General features: G+C 45.7%; 1 protein-coding gene across 1 annotated transcript in view; it reads left to right on the top strand.

The window, feature by feature from the left end:
• The first annotated feature begins 9,188 nt into the window (after positions 1-9,188).
• ABHD2 (abhydrolase domain containing 2, acylglycerol lipase) overlaps positions 9,189-15,830 on the top strand; it is a 101,850-nt gene continuing 95,208 nt past the window's right edge. Inside the window, exon 1 of the mRNA XM_058665602.1 lies at positions 9,189-9,589. The gene's annotated coding sequence lies outside the window, so the exon portion shown is untranslated. The remainder of the gene's footprint in view (positions 9,590-15,830) is intronic.

Below are 15,830 nucleotides of genomic sequence, written 5' to 3'. Positions count from 1 at the left end.
GCAGAAAGTCCACTTAATTTTTCAGTTCTATTTTCCATGGACTTTTTGAAGTCTCTTCATATCACTAGAATTTTATGAACATAGCCTCTCTCATGAACAGCCTTTTTTTTTTAAAGATTTATTTATTGTTATTACAAAGTCAGATATACAGAGAGGAGGAGAGACAGAGAGGAAGATCTTGCGTCTGATGAATCACTCCCTGAGTGACCACAATGGCTGGTGCTGTGCTGATCCGGAGCCAGGAGCCAGGAACTTCCTCCAGGTTTCCCACGTGGATACAGGAACCCAAGGCTTGGGTTGTCCTTGACTGCTTTCCTAGGCCACAAGCAGGGAGTTGATGGGAAGCGGAGCTGCCGGGATTAGAACCAGCGCCCATATGGGATCCTGGTGCATTTAAGGTAAGGACTTTAGCTGCTAGGCCACGCCGCTGGGCCCAAACAGCCTTTTTTGCTCAACATTATAAATGTGTCCATCAAATACCTATGGTGATGAATTACTCATTCTCAATGCTGTGTTGTTACTCCGATTTGTTTATCCATGCCAGTGCCGATGAGTGTCTGGACTGCTCACAGACGTAGCCTATTACAAATAGCACTACATAGACAACTGTGTTCATGTTTCTTTGGTTAGATATTTGGGGATCAGTGCTGTGCATCCTCATGACGGCCTGGGTTTTCATTTTGGCTTTTCTATATACCACGTATGTCCTTGGGCACATTATGTCACTTCCATAGCCTTAGTTTCTTCGTGTATAAAATGGGTACACCCATACTTACCACTCCCTCAGCATTATTGTAAAAACTAGATATAAGAAATCCTACCAAGAACTTGGAATAGTACTTTGTTCTTAGTAACAGTTTGATAAATATTACTGACCATTATTCCCACCTTTGCGGGGATAACTTCTCAGTCTTCTTCACTGTCCTGCTACTGCCTCCTGAAAGCGAAAGGCTTCCAAGTTCAAAATAAGTGGATATGCTTTTCTCTCTCTCTCTTCTCTACTCCCATGGCTTCTTCCTTCTATGTGGGAACCTGTGCAGAGTGGCCCCATGGCATCTAATGCAGTCCCCTAAGAGAAAGGGGGTATCACCTCCCCAAAGGGACCCAGAGACACAAAGGACCTACCTAGGAACATCTTTTTGACCATGGAAAAATCACCCTGACCGAGGAAACAATGCAGTCACAGGAATGGTTCCTGGATTGTGGTGTGTATTGTTATGGCCAGCCTCTGGCTGCCGCACCTGTTGCTCCTTTGCAAGTGTATGGTAGTAGCTAGCCTGACTAGAAAGGTACCACTGCAGGCATCCTGCTCAGCTTTTAGGCCATGTTGCAGCAGTAGTCAGCCCCTACCCAGCCTGCTTGCCCACTGCTTCCTTGCAGTGTGTTCAGTAAGCCCAGCTATGTTTTCCATACTCTGAATTCTTTCACTGCCCAGGTTTCTGGTCTCCCTTGATCACTCCTATGACACAACCTTATAAAAATACATAAAGAAAATGACTCTGTCTCTCCTTATCTGCAAACTCAGCCCCTCTCTTCCTCATTAGCCCTGCCTTTCCTGTCTGCTTTTTCCTTAGAATATGTGCTTCCACAGTCTCAACAGAGCTCAACCAGACATGCCTTCCTCCTCCTTGGAATCACCTTAGAAGCATCTCTGGTTCTTCTCTTTCCTTTGCACCCAATATTTATTTTTTTTTCTTAAATTTTTATTTTGAATCTTTTGAATTTTATGGTATACTTCATAGAGACTGGGATTTCCCCCTGCCAAATCCCACTCCCAACAGATCTTCCCATGTGGCTACAATAGTCCTTCATAAGGAGTCATGATTCCATCAGTCTGTTGTTTAAGTTGCACCCAATATTTAATCTGTGGGAAAGTTCTGGTGAATGCTTCAGGACTCATTTTTTTTTTTCATTCTTTCTCTCACTGTCAAGTCCCAGCCCTTACTATTTTACACCTAAAGTAATGGATAGGCTACCATCTCTTATCTATCTACAACCTCTCCTTCTTCTAATTTATCTTAAGCATTGCCTACGGAGTAAACTAAAATATTGCTTATAAATAAATAAAATTAATAAAAAATTAAAAATACTGCTTCGTGATAAATTGTAATAATAGAGCATATGACTTCTGGACTGGCACGAGGAACTCTGGGAACCCTCTCCCCAGTGAAAGCAGCACAATTGGCTTCTAAATAGCAAAAGCTATTTAGAAATCAAACCACAATAATTTACAGCCTCTGGAAATTCTCTTAAGGCCATATAGCAAACTAATATAGTTGTATTCTGGAAAATCTAGTAAGTTCTCCTAAGAACCACAAAACACCCCCTTTCTCCCCACCTCGTTCAGCATGATAGAAACTCCATTCCAGGCAAAGCCAAGAATGCTGGCTATCTCTCCCTCTGGCTGTAAGCTGAGCCCTACTGCCCTCCTGCTCTGTGTTGCCAAAGCTTTCTCCACACTAGAAGGACTAGCAGGCGTGAGGCTCACTTCCTATACACAGTCCCCACTCTATCTCAGGTATGACAGGTAAAGAGTACTGAGGCTTAATCACTCCAGCCGCAGCTTGCTCATGGGGCAGCGATTCAGTGCTGAGAGTGGTAAGCTAACAACACCAGAGGCTACAGCCTTGCCCAACACTCTGCTCATAACAGGATTGTTTCTCTGAGATAAAAACAGCCACTGTTTATACCCAAGTTCCCGAGCTCCAGGGCAGGTGTCAGTCCAAGAGGAAGAAGCTGACCACAGAACAAAGAGCAACAAAGTTCTCCCTAGGGAAAAATCATATGTGGGATACAATTGGAAACAGGAGATTATTATGTTCAAATGTAAGGATACTCTAAAAAACAATGGAAATTATGTGAGTGAGGAATTAAAAGGAGCTTGAGAGCTACATTAGAGCAGTAAGCTGAACTGTAAACCAGTTAGAAGTATACCAGATGGAACCAAAGAGTTGGCTAACAAGAGCCTTCTAAGGGTTGGAATGCTTATTGGAAAGCGTCAGAGGCTGACTGTTGGACCATCCCTGGAAAGGCATCCAATTTTAACTGAATGATACTGGAACAATTTATATTTCAGAGTAGTCAGACTCCGTAGAACAATCAGCTAGCAATTAATGGCAGATCAGAGCAGGATGTCGGACAGCTCAGGTGAAGAGAGAGTCCTGTTAAGATGGCTGCCATTGGGCCTTCTGCGATAGAGTAACAACTCAAGTCTTTGCCTTGCACGTGCTGGGATCCTATATGGTGCCAGTTCTAATTCCAGCAGCCCTGCTTCCCATCCAGCTCTCTGCTTGTGGCCTGGGAAAGCAGTCGAGGATGGCCCAAAGCCTTGGGACCCTGCACCCGTGTGGGAGACCTGGAAGAGGTTCCTGGTTCCCAGCATCGGATCGGCGCGCACCAGCCGTTGCAGCTCACTTGGGGAGTGAAACATCGGACGGAAGATCTTCCTCTCTGTCTCTCCTCCTTTCAGTATATCCGGCTTTCCAATAATAATAATAAATCTTTAAAAAAAATTGTTTGTTTATATTGGGAAAGGCAGATTTATAGAGTCTCTCAATGGATGCAGGGTCCCAAGGCTCTGGGCCATCCTCCACTGCTTTCCCAGGCCACAAGCAGGGAGCTAGCCAGGAAACAGGACAACCAGGACATGAACCGGCACCCATATGAGATTCTTGCACTTGCAAGGCAGAGGATTAGCCAACTGAGCCATTGTGCTGGGCCTGCTTTTCTTTCTTTTTAAGGCTAATATTGCGTCATACATGTACTCCCCCTTCCAGTGAAGGCTTCCCGCATGGGCACAGATTCGTGTCCCCAGATGTCCCACTTCCCATCCGGCTCTCTGCTTGTGGCCTTGGAAAGCAGCAAAGCATGGCAAAGCTCTGGGATCTTGCACTCCCCTGGAAGACCAGGAAGAAACTACTGGCGCCTGGCTTCAGATTGGCTTAGCTCCAGCTACGGAGCAAACCAGCAGATGGAAGATCTTTCTCTCTGTCTCTCTTACTATAAAATCTGCCTTTCCCAGTGAAAAAAAATTTTTAATTCTTATTTTCTTCCACTAAAGACTTCTGTTTCTGTGGTCCTCCCCACCTAGAATGCCACCACTCCACATGTACACACACACTCATACTCAACCCCATGGGACCGTGGGTTTAGTTCACATCTCCGAGAACACTTCATTCCCTTCCTGTAATAATGATTTATGGTATTGATTGGACTCTGTTGTTCATTGTTCAGTCTTTGGAATTATCTCTTCAAATATTCTCCTTGCCCTATATGCCAAACTATGTACTTTGTTCTGTGGTTCTCTCTCTCAAGCAACAGTCATCTTACCCAGTTAAAAAAAAGTGTCTGCTGTTTTGTCAATTTTAAGCCTATGGTAAAACAATATGTGGTCTCTGGGAGTATGACAGCTTTAAGTAACTCAGTACCATTAAGTGTATAGGACAAGGTTGGGATATAGTTTCTTTTCTTTTTTTTTTTTTTTTTTCAGGATTCTGACATAGAGGTGTTCAGTCATAATTCCATAGATGGTAACTTCGCCCCACTGGCTCCTCAAGGTTGGGATATATTTAAAAAAGATTTACTTATTTATTTATTTTGATGAGTTTTACAGGATGTATTTTCAACACCCAAGTTTTGACTCCTTTGTATAGTGTGAAGAATTCAATTTTTATTGCTATAGTTAAGAATGAGGTCAAGAAGAGAAATGCGGGCCTGGCGCAGCAGCCTAGCAGCTAAAGTCCTCACCCTTCACGCGCTGGGATCCCATCTGGGTGTCAGTTGGTGTCCCAGCGGCCCCGCGTTTTTTAAAAAAATAAATAAATAAAAGGAAGAGAAATGGATAGTGACTAAGAGGTCATCTTTAGCCAGCCAAGAGTCTGTGTGTGTCTGATTATAACAGGGAACACCTTTGCACCGATGTGTGCATGTGTGGGGGTAAGGGAGAGAGGGAGGGAGAGCAAGAGAGAGAGAGAGACATACAGACAGAAAGAATCATTTTCAGTGCTGGATTATATGATTATTTTATCTTAAGTTTAAGAATTATCACAAAATTTATTATCCAACTTGCTACCATTTGAAAGTCACTAGAAAGGGGGGACCATTAAAATTTTTTCAGGATAACAGGAACAAGCCAAGATTGTCCATCCCATGATTTTACTATAGACAACCTCACATAGAGACTTAAGAAAGCATTCCCAAGTACCCAGCATAGCAGCTAAAGTACTCACTTTGCATGCACTGGGATCCCACATGGGTGCCAGTTCTAATCCCGGCAGTCCCACTTCCCAACCAGCTCCCTGCCTGTGACCCGGGAAAGCAATCAAAGACAGCCCAAAGTCTTGGGACCCTGCACCCACGTGGGAGATCCAGAAGAAGCTCCAGGCTCCTAGCTTCGGGTCCAGTTCAGCTCTGGCTATTGGAAAGTTAGATATACAGAGAGAAGAGACAGAGAGAAAAATCTTCCATCCACTGATTCACTCTGGTGGCTGCAACCACCAGAGCTGAGCTGACCTACAGCTAGAAACCAGGAGCCTCTTCCAGGTCTCCATGCAGGTAAGGGGCCCAAGGCCTTGGGCTGTCCGCTACTGCTTTCCCAGGCCACAGGCTGGGAGCTGGGTGGAAAACAGGGCTGCTGGGACACAAACCGGTGCTCATATGTGATCCCAGCCTGTGCAAAACGAGGACTTTAGCTCCTAGGCTACTGTGCCGGGCCCAAGGCTTATTTATCTTTATTGGAAAGGCATATTTACAGAATAAAGGAGATAGAAAGATCTTCTATCTGCTGGCTCACTCCCAAGTGGCCACAACAGCCGGAGCTGAGCTGATCCGAGGACAAGGGTCAGGAGTTTCAGGTCTCCCATGCGGGTGCAAAGTCCTGAAGCTCTGGACTCAACAGTTTTCCCAGGCCCCAAGCAGAGAGCTGGATGGGAAGCAGAGCATCCAAGACCTAAACTAGTGCCCACGTGGGATCCCGGCGTGTGCAAGGCAAGGACTTTAGCCACTAGGCCACTGCATGGGCCCAGAGCCAAATTCTTGAATTTCATCATAGTTTGTCTTCATGGAACTATCAAATTCTGGGGCATAAGTGTTCCAAGCACATTCTATCAATAAGAAACTGGCCAGGTGACCTGGGGACAGCACATTCTGAAACTGTTACCTAGGCTGCACTCAGAAGCATTGGGTATGGCATGCTACGTTCCTCAGCCTAGACCACAGCCAGGCCTTGAGGGAAATTTCATACGCAGGCTTTGCATGCTGTTCTCTGAGCCTCATCAGTGCCTCACAGTGATTGGGTTCCCTATGCTGATTAATTCAGCCCCTCGGAACCCTCTTCGGTGAGAATGGTTCAAAGGAAAAGTGTCTTTCACCAAGGAGTACATTTTGCTAGGAATAAAAAAAATCCTATGTGTATTGGAGCAAGGTGTATATGGGAACTGTGCTCTTTCTGCCTAATTTAGTGTAAACCTAAAACAGCTCTAAAAAAATAAAGTCACATATATAATCACTACTTCTGATGGACAGAACTCACAAAATCAACACTTTAGGAAGGTTCTTAAACGTACTCCTTTACTAAGACAAATGTTTACTAAAAGCCAGGTATGGGCCCAGCCCTATTGGATGTATTTTACGCCCATCAACTCATTTGCTGCTCACAGCACCCTGTGAGGGAAGGACCTTACTGTTATCTGTATTTTACAGAAGAAAGCACTGCTTAAAAAGGTTGCCAAACATTGCCAAGTTCGCAGGACTGTTAAGGGCGGAACTAGGGTCCAAGCCCCCACAGCAGCGCAACTAGATCACCTGTGCAAAAGATGCATTTTCTCCAAAGAGCATTCAGGACAGAGAACACCATCTGTCCTGTCTCCCAGAGGACCTTGTGGGCAGCCCCTGGGAGGTCCCAGCTGAGCTGACTCCAGTCCCACCTTAGTAGAAGTGCTGGAGTTCCAGTGCTGGAGTAGGCACCTGCCTCCCCCCTGTTCTCTTTGAAACAAAGCAGCCTCACCCTTTTGGTAATTTCCTTTACAGCCATATTCCAACACCTAGTTAACCCAGGCCAACACTCACAAAATACTGCACCCCAGCAAGCTCCTAAAACTGAAGGCAAAAATAAGTCCATTCTATCTCCTAAATGATTTCCCACAGAAATGCTCTGTTAAATGAAAAAATAATGCGATTAAATAGGACATTTAATCACTTTATTAAGTATCTGGCAAAAGCCAGAGCAGAGGGCAGGAAGCAGAAATCAGATGCAAATAAACATTCTGTGTGTTGGAAATTGGCAATGGAGCCTTCTTCCCACCAGTCAGAACTACAAAGATGCGTGAGCGCCATCTTCCCCTGGTGCCTGGACTCAGCCTGTACCTCTTTGCAAATCTCTGTGAACACAACTGTGTTTTAGGAATCATGAACTAGAGAGATATCCTTTTCCAGAATGCTTGGTGAGTCCTATGTTCCTGAGGTGGGAGGAGGGAAAAATCTATTTGTATGATGAGCCCATCTGTAATTTACTCCCAACAGCTGCTTTCTGTGGCTGAGAATCAAGCTGGAGAAATCACCCCATATCTCAGAAGCCATGTCACGCTTTTCAGAGCCCAGCAAGGTATTTCAATATCCCTCAGCAACCATACTCTGGAGCGAACTTTCATTGGGCTGAGTCCGTTTCCCTCACATGCACACAGACACGTGTGTGGGCACTAAGCTGTTTTATCTAAAGACAAGGAACAGGGAAACTGTGCATCAGAACCAAATGTATTCACATAGGTGCCTGTATACATAGGTATACAAACACACACACACACATCCCCAACCTATTTTTAAATTTCTAATTGTTTAGTTTAATGTATAAATGAAGTTGTAAGTAATTATGGTAATATACAAGTTCAGATACATGTTCACACTGTGGTGTGATGAAATCAAGCTAGTTAGCGTGCATCACCTCACATGGCAACAATTCAAAGCTCTCGTCTGAAAGTCCAAGGTGCTTAACAGAAAAACTCGGGACTGCATTGAAATCTATTACCAAAGTCTGGGATTTCCTATGCCAAGATGACATAGAGGACACACAGGAACCAAGCTAAAACCAAACATAACACAGCAGTGACAAAGATTTCTTCCTCCTTCCTGACACCGATGTGGGTTCTTCCATGGGTTTGGTACTACACTCAGCCCCAAGCAGCCGTTTCTGAGCTCACTCTATGATGGCCACTCTGGGTAATGGGGCTCAGGAGTTGCTGATGGATTTCATAGAGCAGTTTCCGATTCAGGGCTCATCAGCCCTCAGAGCATGCTCTTTGGTTATACTCATGAAACTCGAGACAACCTATTTTTCCTTGACACAACCCTGAACTCTGTTAGAAAAAAAGAACTGAACATTGTTTCAATGCTATCTCCCATCTTTGGCTCTGTCTCCCCGCCATCCAGCCCTGCTGTGTCCTGGCAGGGTGGCCCTGTCTGCCCTACAGGGTTGCATTTCATGTCACTCAAGTGTTCTATTCTTGGAAATGCACATGCCATTGTAAATGCAGTTGCAGGCTCGGAATTTTAAAACTGGGCTTAGTTCCATGGAAAGATGAGGTGAGTGAAGAATCAGTCTTGATTGAATACATAGTGAACTGAATGCCCAGGCACCATTAATGTTTAACAGCACTATTCAATCTTCTCACCAACTGCTAGTATTATTCCCAGTTGCAAAGTGAGGAAATCAAGAGGCATACAGAAAGGTTAAGTGACTTTCCCAAGGACCCAGTGCCACACAACCAGTAACAGTCTCAATTCTAGGCCTGACTCCAAACCTACGTACTCCCAGGTGGCCACCCACAGGGGTGAAGGTTAGTTAATGAGTGAAAGAACAGTGGGACAACATCGGAGGTCCACACTGCCCATCCTGTCACCAACCCCCTGCACCAGCTGGACTGGGCCTGTCCCTGCCTCCACATCCTTTCGTCTCAGCACCCTCCCTCCCAACCCAGGACAAGATCCCAACCGTGGCTCCCTGTGCCCTGGGTTGTACAGGTGAGTCACTTGGTTGGCCTGGACCCACCAGAACCCCACAGCTGGGCCACCAGCCCACCTGCCTCCTCCCAACCCCAGACCTGACCCAAGCCCCAAACCAGTCTGCGGTCACAATTGCCCCCTCTCCGCACCCCGCCCCCATCAACATCAAACAACCATCTTCTGGCCCTCCCTTTTCCCCGCCCCCTCTGGTCGGGCGTTACCCAATAGCGTCTTGGCTTTCGGGCTAAAGACATCAAAAGCAGCCAATTGTTGAAGAGCTCTCCTCTTTAGGGTACAGTCTCTATTCTGAGGAGCACTTCTCCTGACCAATGAACAGCCCGCCGGGTGCACTAAATGCACAAAGCGAATAGAGTAGCGGCTGGGCTGCCCAATGAATAGGCAGGTTTCCGGGTTTGGGGGCGTGGTGGAGGCGGTCGTCAGGGGCGTGGCGGCAGTTGCTTGGGCGGGGCCGGTAGCGGCGGGAGCTGCTCTGGCCAGGGGTTCCGGCTGCACATCCATGAGCGCAGCCGGCAGCCGCGGAGCTACAGGAAGCTGACTGGGAGAGAGCTGGGCCGCCGCGGTCAACCACGCACAGGTAAACCCGCGGCCGAGCGGGCTGCGCGGAGCCGGGATCGCGCCCTAGCTCGCCGGGCCGAGCCCTGGAGCCCAGCGGTCCTCGGCGTGGCTCGGCCCTACGCGCCGCAGCCTGGGTGCCCTGGCTCCTCGGGCATCCTCTGGGGGCCTGTCGCCGATTCGCCCGCCGCCGCGGCAGCCCGCATCTCAGTGGGGTTGCGCCCTTTTGAGAGCTCTTTGTCCCTTCCTGCTCCGGCCGCGGCCTCCTGGTTGCCATCCCCCCACGGATGCGCAGTGGTGGGGCCTCTGGGGTCTGCGGAGGGGTCTGACGGTCCGAGTTTAGTGAAGAAGGCCCGGGATCGCCACCAGAAAGGGGAGGGCCGAGGGACCAGATTTCAGTCCAGCCCCGGGTACCTCAGAGGCCTCTGTTTCCGGGGTCCAGAAGCGCACGCAGGACCGATGGGTTCAAGTTGTAAAGGAGGCAGGGTTTGGCCCACTTGGAGGCGCGCTGACCAAGTTTGGCTCCTTGTGAGGCACTGTTCTAGGAGCTTCGTGGGCTTTCCCCCCAGCGAGAAGTGTCCAGCAGTGGAAGGGACTGCCTGCCAGGCCAAGAAGCCGGGACCTCGACCTTGGGAGTGTCTAATCAGACGCTGGATGACAGCCACCTGTCAAGGATGCTTAGAGAGGATTCCCGAAGGAGGACTGCATGGCCCATCTGGAGGGCCCTTCCCCAGCCGCAGATGCACTTTCAGTGAGGTCTAGCTTGAGCAAGATACCTGGGAGGTCCTCCAGGTCCCACGTGGATGTTCGGTTCCGATAATGATTGAGAAGTTTCAGCCCTCCGGAGTGTTAGCAAAGCGAATGGGTCATAGCAAAGGGCAGAGGCTTGTTTAACGGTTGTGAAAACTCCTTCCTTTGAACTGTGTAGTCTCTTGTTATTCCCAGTTGCTCTGTTTTGGTTGCAGCAGCTTCACCCGCATTTCAATCAGCACATCCTAGAACTAGCTCAGCAAAGGGTGGGGTCTAGAGAAACTACAGGAGTGATAGAATCTGTGGGATGTGCAGTTCAGCTTCCTGAGGGCCATTTCATTACAGTCAAAAGCAGCGCCCACTTGGCTTCCACGCCCCCCTCTGCCACTGGCCCAGAGGAAGAGATCATGCTTTCCTGAAGTCAGGGCGAGAATAGCGTGCATTGCCGGCCATTACCTTGGACTTGTGCATATCAGAACTGAAGTCACCTTTGAGAGCATGTCTATTTCAGTTCCTCAGTGCTCAGGCGACCAGCTGTGGCTGCTGTGCCCCCGGCTGACGGGTCCTCGCAGAGCCTCAACAATGGCTTGTTCTGGACCCTGGCTTCAGGCCACATGTGGCTTGTATTCCATTCCCAGCTTGATTCTTTCACCCTAGGGAACCCAAGGAGGTGAAGGGCACAGATGTAGGTGCCTGAACGTCTGGGTTTGAATCCTTGCCCTGCCCTTTGCTGTGTAAATATTGGCACATTACTAAACCTCTGAGTGTTCCTTACTTCCTCACCTTTGAAACAGTAGTAACGCTGTTCCCTTTAAAAGGGCTGGGTTTGTTTTAGTTTTTTTAGGGGAGTGCACAAGTTACTGCCTGAAGAATTTGAAACAGTGCCTAGCAGATAGGAACTATTAAATATTTACTAAATCTGATGTTCTTTCTTTTTTTCTACAACTTTTCTTTCATATCTACCACTCAATTTTTTTAAAAAAGATTTTTTTTTTTTTAAATTTGAAAGTCAGAATAAGAGGAGAAGTGAAGACAGAGAGTGTCTATCCACTGGTTTACTCTTCCAAATGGCCACATCAGGAAGGACTGGTCTAGGCTGAAGCCAAGAGTTCCATTTAGCTCTCCCACATGGATGGCAGGGGCCTGGTTGGACCACCTTCTGCTGCCTTCTCAGGCGCCTGGGCCGGGAACTGAATTGGAAGCACAACAGTCAGGACTCAAGCCTGCACTCCAGTGGGGGATGTCAGCAGAGCCAACAGCAGTTAACCTCCTGCAGGACACACAACGCTGGCCCACACCACCAACACATTCTATTAGGAATTCATTTGTTGCCTTGCCTGTTTCTCAGTTTGTTAAACATATCCCAGATTTCATTTTGGCAGAGGCATCTGCAGGGGTTTCCAAGTCACTTTGCATGTTCTTATATATTTGTCTATCTTTTATTGAATCAGGTAATTCACCTTCTCTATTGGAAACACATTCTTTTGAGATACTTTTTTTTTTGTATTTAAAGGGGAAGGGGACTTCTCAAATTGCTAAACAAAGTCCCTGATGGTACTGGCCACCATGATGTCCTTCCAAATATGGACGCCTGTTCAGCCTGGGTCCCTAGTTGTCAGTGTGGTAGAGCTTGATTATAAATGTATGAATGCTTTTAGATTAAGATTTCATGAGCCACTGTATTAAGTGCTTTTCGGAAGTCCAGGGATCATGTGTCAAATGCATTTAAGCAAGTTCCTTAGTTATTTGAGCAGGGAGAGCACCAGTAGATCTGACTGGCCTGCCAAAAGCAGGAGTGTGTGACTGCCTTTTCCTGGTAATCTGTCTTGTTCACTGGCTTTTTGGTGTTTTTCCTGTTCTGTTGGAGAGCTTGAAATAAACCACAGGGCAAGTGCATTGGAATGGTCTTTTCCCATTCGTTTTATCCAGAGAAGCTCCATGTGTGTCTTTTTACTTAGATTTTCTTTGTCACACTTTTCAGTCGGCCCCTCGGTTTGTGAGCCACTTCGCTTTGATGGAACATTGATGCCTGTCATTTGTATTTTGCAGAAATCCAGTCACCTGTGCTTTTCCCTTCTTTCCTTTTTTAACCTGTTTTCTAGATAAACAAAGATAATCGCTGTTCATTAGTTAGCACCTTTGATTTATTTTTCTTAAGGGTTGATCTTGAGTTTTGATTTGCTGTTGTTGTTGTTTTGGTTATCCTAGCTCTCGCACTGCTCAGAATAGTTTTGGTGTCTTCTTGAGTGACAGAGTGGTCCCCTTTCCTTCTTGCTGGCTTTAGCGTGGTGGGAGGGCTTCTCATTTGCTGTTACTCCTTGTTGTCTCCACACGTCTTTCTCCTGGTAGCGCTGGCCGGACCCACAAACTGCATAGTGATTCCCACTACCCTCTTACAGAACTTCTGCCCTAAGTGCAGAAGAACTTATTTCTCCGATTTCTTGCCTGAATTCTGACTCTTTGGAAGTCTTGAGCCAAAAGGCACTTGCAAATAGATTGAAAGTGCCATGACATTATTGCCTACGATCCTACGATACTCTGATTTTTATTGCATTTGTGCATTTGGAGTACTACCTCCCCAATTTAAGGTAAGTGACATGCAGCATGAGAGTTTTAAGCTTTCCTGTTGCATTTTGGGCTAAGCTCTCCCCAGGAATAGAGTGTACCGGAAGCACAGGGTTGCTTCTTGATGTGGTTTGGCACCAGGAGTCACATCCCGGTCCACCTTTTGGACTAAGATGTGATTAAGGATATTTTTAACCTCTGTGCTGCACTTTCTGTATTAATGCTATACAGGTGCTGACATTATCTCCCTTAAAATGTATGCAGCTTTTTCTGTTGCCTTGACTCAAAAGTACTGTGTGTGGGGATTAAATGTTTTCGTTTACAAAATGGCTAGCGTGACAGATGGTAAAGCATGCTTTCTGGCCCCAGCTGGGCGAAGGGCTTCCTACACGGGGACCCATTTTCTAATCCTTTGCAGTAGTTAAGTAGCCATCATGTAAAAAGCTGATTAGAGAATCACAACATTGGCAACCTGGAGTTTGCCTGGTTTCTGATTTTCTTTTGTGGCCTTTAAATTAAGGTTCATTAAGCTCAGTAAATCAAGCATCTGGTGTGTGCCAGAACACGGTGGACCAGGTTAACAAGTGTTTGGAGTGTTGAAAAGATAATTTTGCTTTTAAATAGTTTCTCTTAAGGTTTTTTTTTTTGTAATTTTTATGTTTTTAACTAATTTTTTAAAATATAGCTAATGCATTCGCATGATGAAAGAAACCATTTGAAAGGCACAAAAAGTTTGGGAGTTAAATATGTCTCTGTCCACCCTGACCTCTGTTGTCTCATTTTGTTTCTCAGATGCAAGCTGAAGTTTCCTGATTTCTTCATCCTTCAGAAGTGGCTCACGCCCTTCAAAGATATTTTATGCATCCATAAGTAAATTCCTGTGAATATTGTGCACACACATACACACCCCTGTGTGCACAAGTCATTGCGCCTATATGTGTGGTGTGTAGAGCTTTGCTTTTTTTCACCTACGATTTCTTGGCAATTTGGAGTTTCCACATCATTTCTTATGAAGGCCGTCTCATCTACATGCCTGCTTTCTGTTTCAAAGAATGCAGCAATATCACATGCAGAAACTAAAGCTGTTGTGGATATTTGGGAGCCAATGTTTGTCTTCTCCAAGTCCTGCAACTGTTAGCTTGAGAGGAGACTGTGTGAGGTAGGGCTTCTCCTGAACGCCACACCACAAAGAGATGGCTGAGGTGTTCAGAGAAGGAGGAGTGTGTCAGACTGGGCCCTTGACCTTGACCTGCAAGCAGAAACTGTGCAGCTTCACAAGATAAATTTGCTGTCTTTCTTTCTTTCTCCTTTTTTTTTTTTCTGTTTTCTCTCTGGTCTCTGTTAAAGGTCTCCTTGCTTCCCTAATACACATCTCTATGGTGTCCAAACCCTGTTTCTTAGCCCGACAGCATCCACTCTGCCCTTACTTTTGGGCATTAAAGGGCACTCGTGCCCTTCATCACCAGCCTTTCTGTTTGAGTAACTTTATTGAAGTCTCCCCCTCTTTATCTGCTGTCACTCACTTCTCTGTAAAGAATCCTAACCAAACCTATGGTTAACCTTTGTCACTCTTCTTGGAGGTGTTTCCCAAGATCTGCAAATCACTCTGCCACTTCCAAGGTCCGACTGTTAGCTGGCCTTGCCTTGCTTGTACTCTTTCACTGGTGCTGGCTTTAAGAGGAAAGATTTCAGGGTTTTCATATTAGAGTTTTCTGTGGCTGTGCTTGTTCTGTAGATAACAAGAGAAACACTGATTTAAGAATGATCATTTTTTGGTTGCTCTCAAATCTTGCCTATTACATGTGTTTTTTCTCTCATCTTTGATTATGCCTTAACTTTAACCTGGCTTTTATTTACTTCTGTGTTTGAGTGATAGTCACCTTCCAGTGTAATCTAGAGTCATTGCTTTCTGGTGTTTGCTGATTGCTGGGTATCCAGCACCGATAGCATATTCGTAATGTGGTGGTAGGGATATTGTGTTATCAGTTACACTTCTGCAAGTCTCTCTTGGATAGGAGAAATTTTGAAAAACTGTCCCTATTCATACACAATAACTGCAGGCATGTGTTTGTGTACTCTTGTCTTAGTCATAGTCATATCCCTCAGGGCAAGGAAAAAACAAAAATTGGGAAGTCCAACATAGGATTGTAAAAGTTTAGCTTTTTCAGATAAAGAATCACAAAAAACCCTGTTTATCTTTCATCATCAGCAATTTCATTTAAGGAGAAAAATTTTAGCACCAGGAGTGTTGGAAGGTCAATATCTCAGAATCAAGAGAACCTTTTAAAGACAATTTTTAGTTTGATAAAATGGTTAATGACCATGGAATCTTAGCATTTAGAAGGGCCAAAAGTAGAAGATATTATTCAAGGTATTGTTGAACTTTTAAAAAGTTTTCATAAATGGTGCTAAGCTCCTCTCTTGCTAGAAATCCGGGCTAACCTAACAGTAGCATCATTTGGTGTCTTTGGGTGGTATGGACCACAAGATATTGAAAATGCAGTTTGCAGCATTGGACATTGTCCTTTGACGCCATGGGGTCTGCATTTCTTCACATCTAAAGTGTCACATTGTGGTTCTGTAGGAGTAGGAGTAGGAGGTGATTGATACAATCTGTGGGGATTGAGTAATACCCCATGGCAGCGTTTGCATTTCCATTCTTTTGAAACTTGTATTTAAAATTATTAAATTCATGATCTAACATGTCAGGTGGTGACAGAGATTGTTTCTAAGATAGCATATGACTTCTCATCCAGGTTTCCATCTTATTTTTTGCCCTCCTTATGTTGTGAATTTCCCCATCCAGCGCCAAGAACATGTTCTTGAGGTTTCTTGAGTTCTTATTGATTAAGAACACTCAGACTTTTTGCTTTCATGTTAACAATAATTGGAAATTTTAAGATTTGCTTGCTTACTTGAGCATCAGTTACAGAGAGAAAGGGAGAGAT

This window comes from Ochotona princeps, chromosome 6 (assembly GCF_030435755.1).
Source record: "Ochotona princeps isolate mOchPri1 chromosome 6, mOchPri1.hap1, whole genome shotgun sequence".
Lineage (NCBI taxonomy): Eukaryota > Metazoa > Chordata > Mammalia > Lagomorpha > Ochotonidae > Ochotona > Ochotona princeps.
This window is presented reverse-complemented; position numbering and strand designations above follow the sequence as displayed.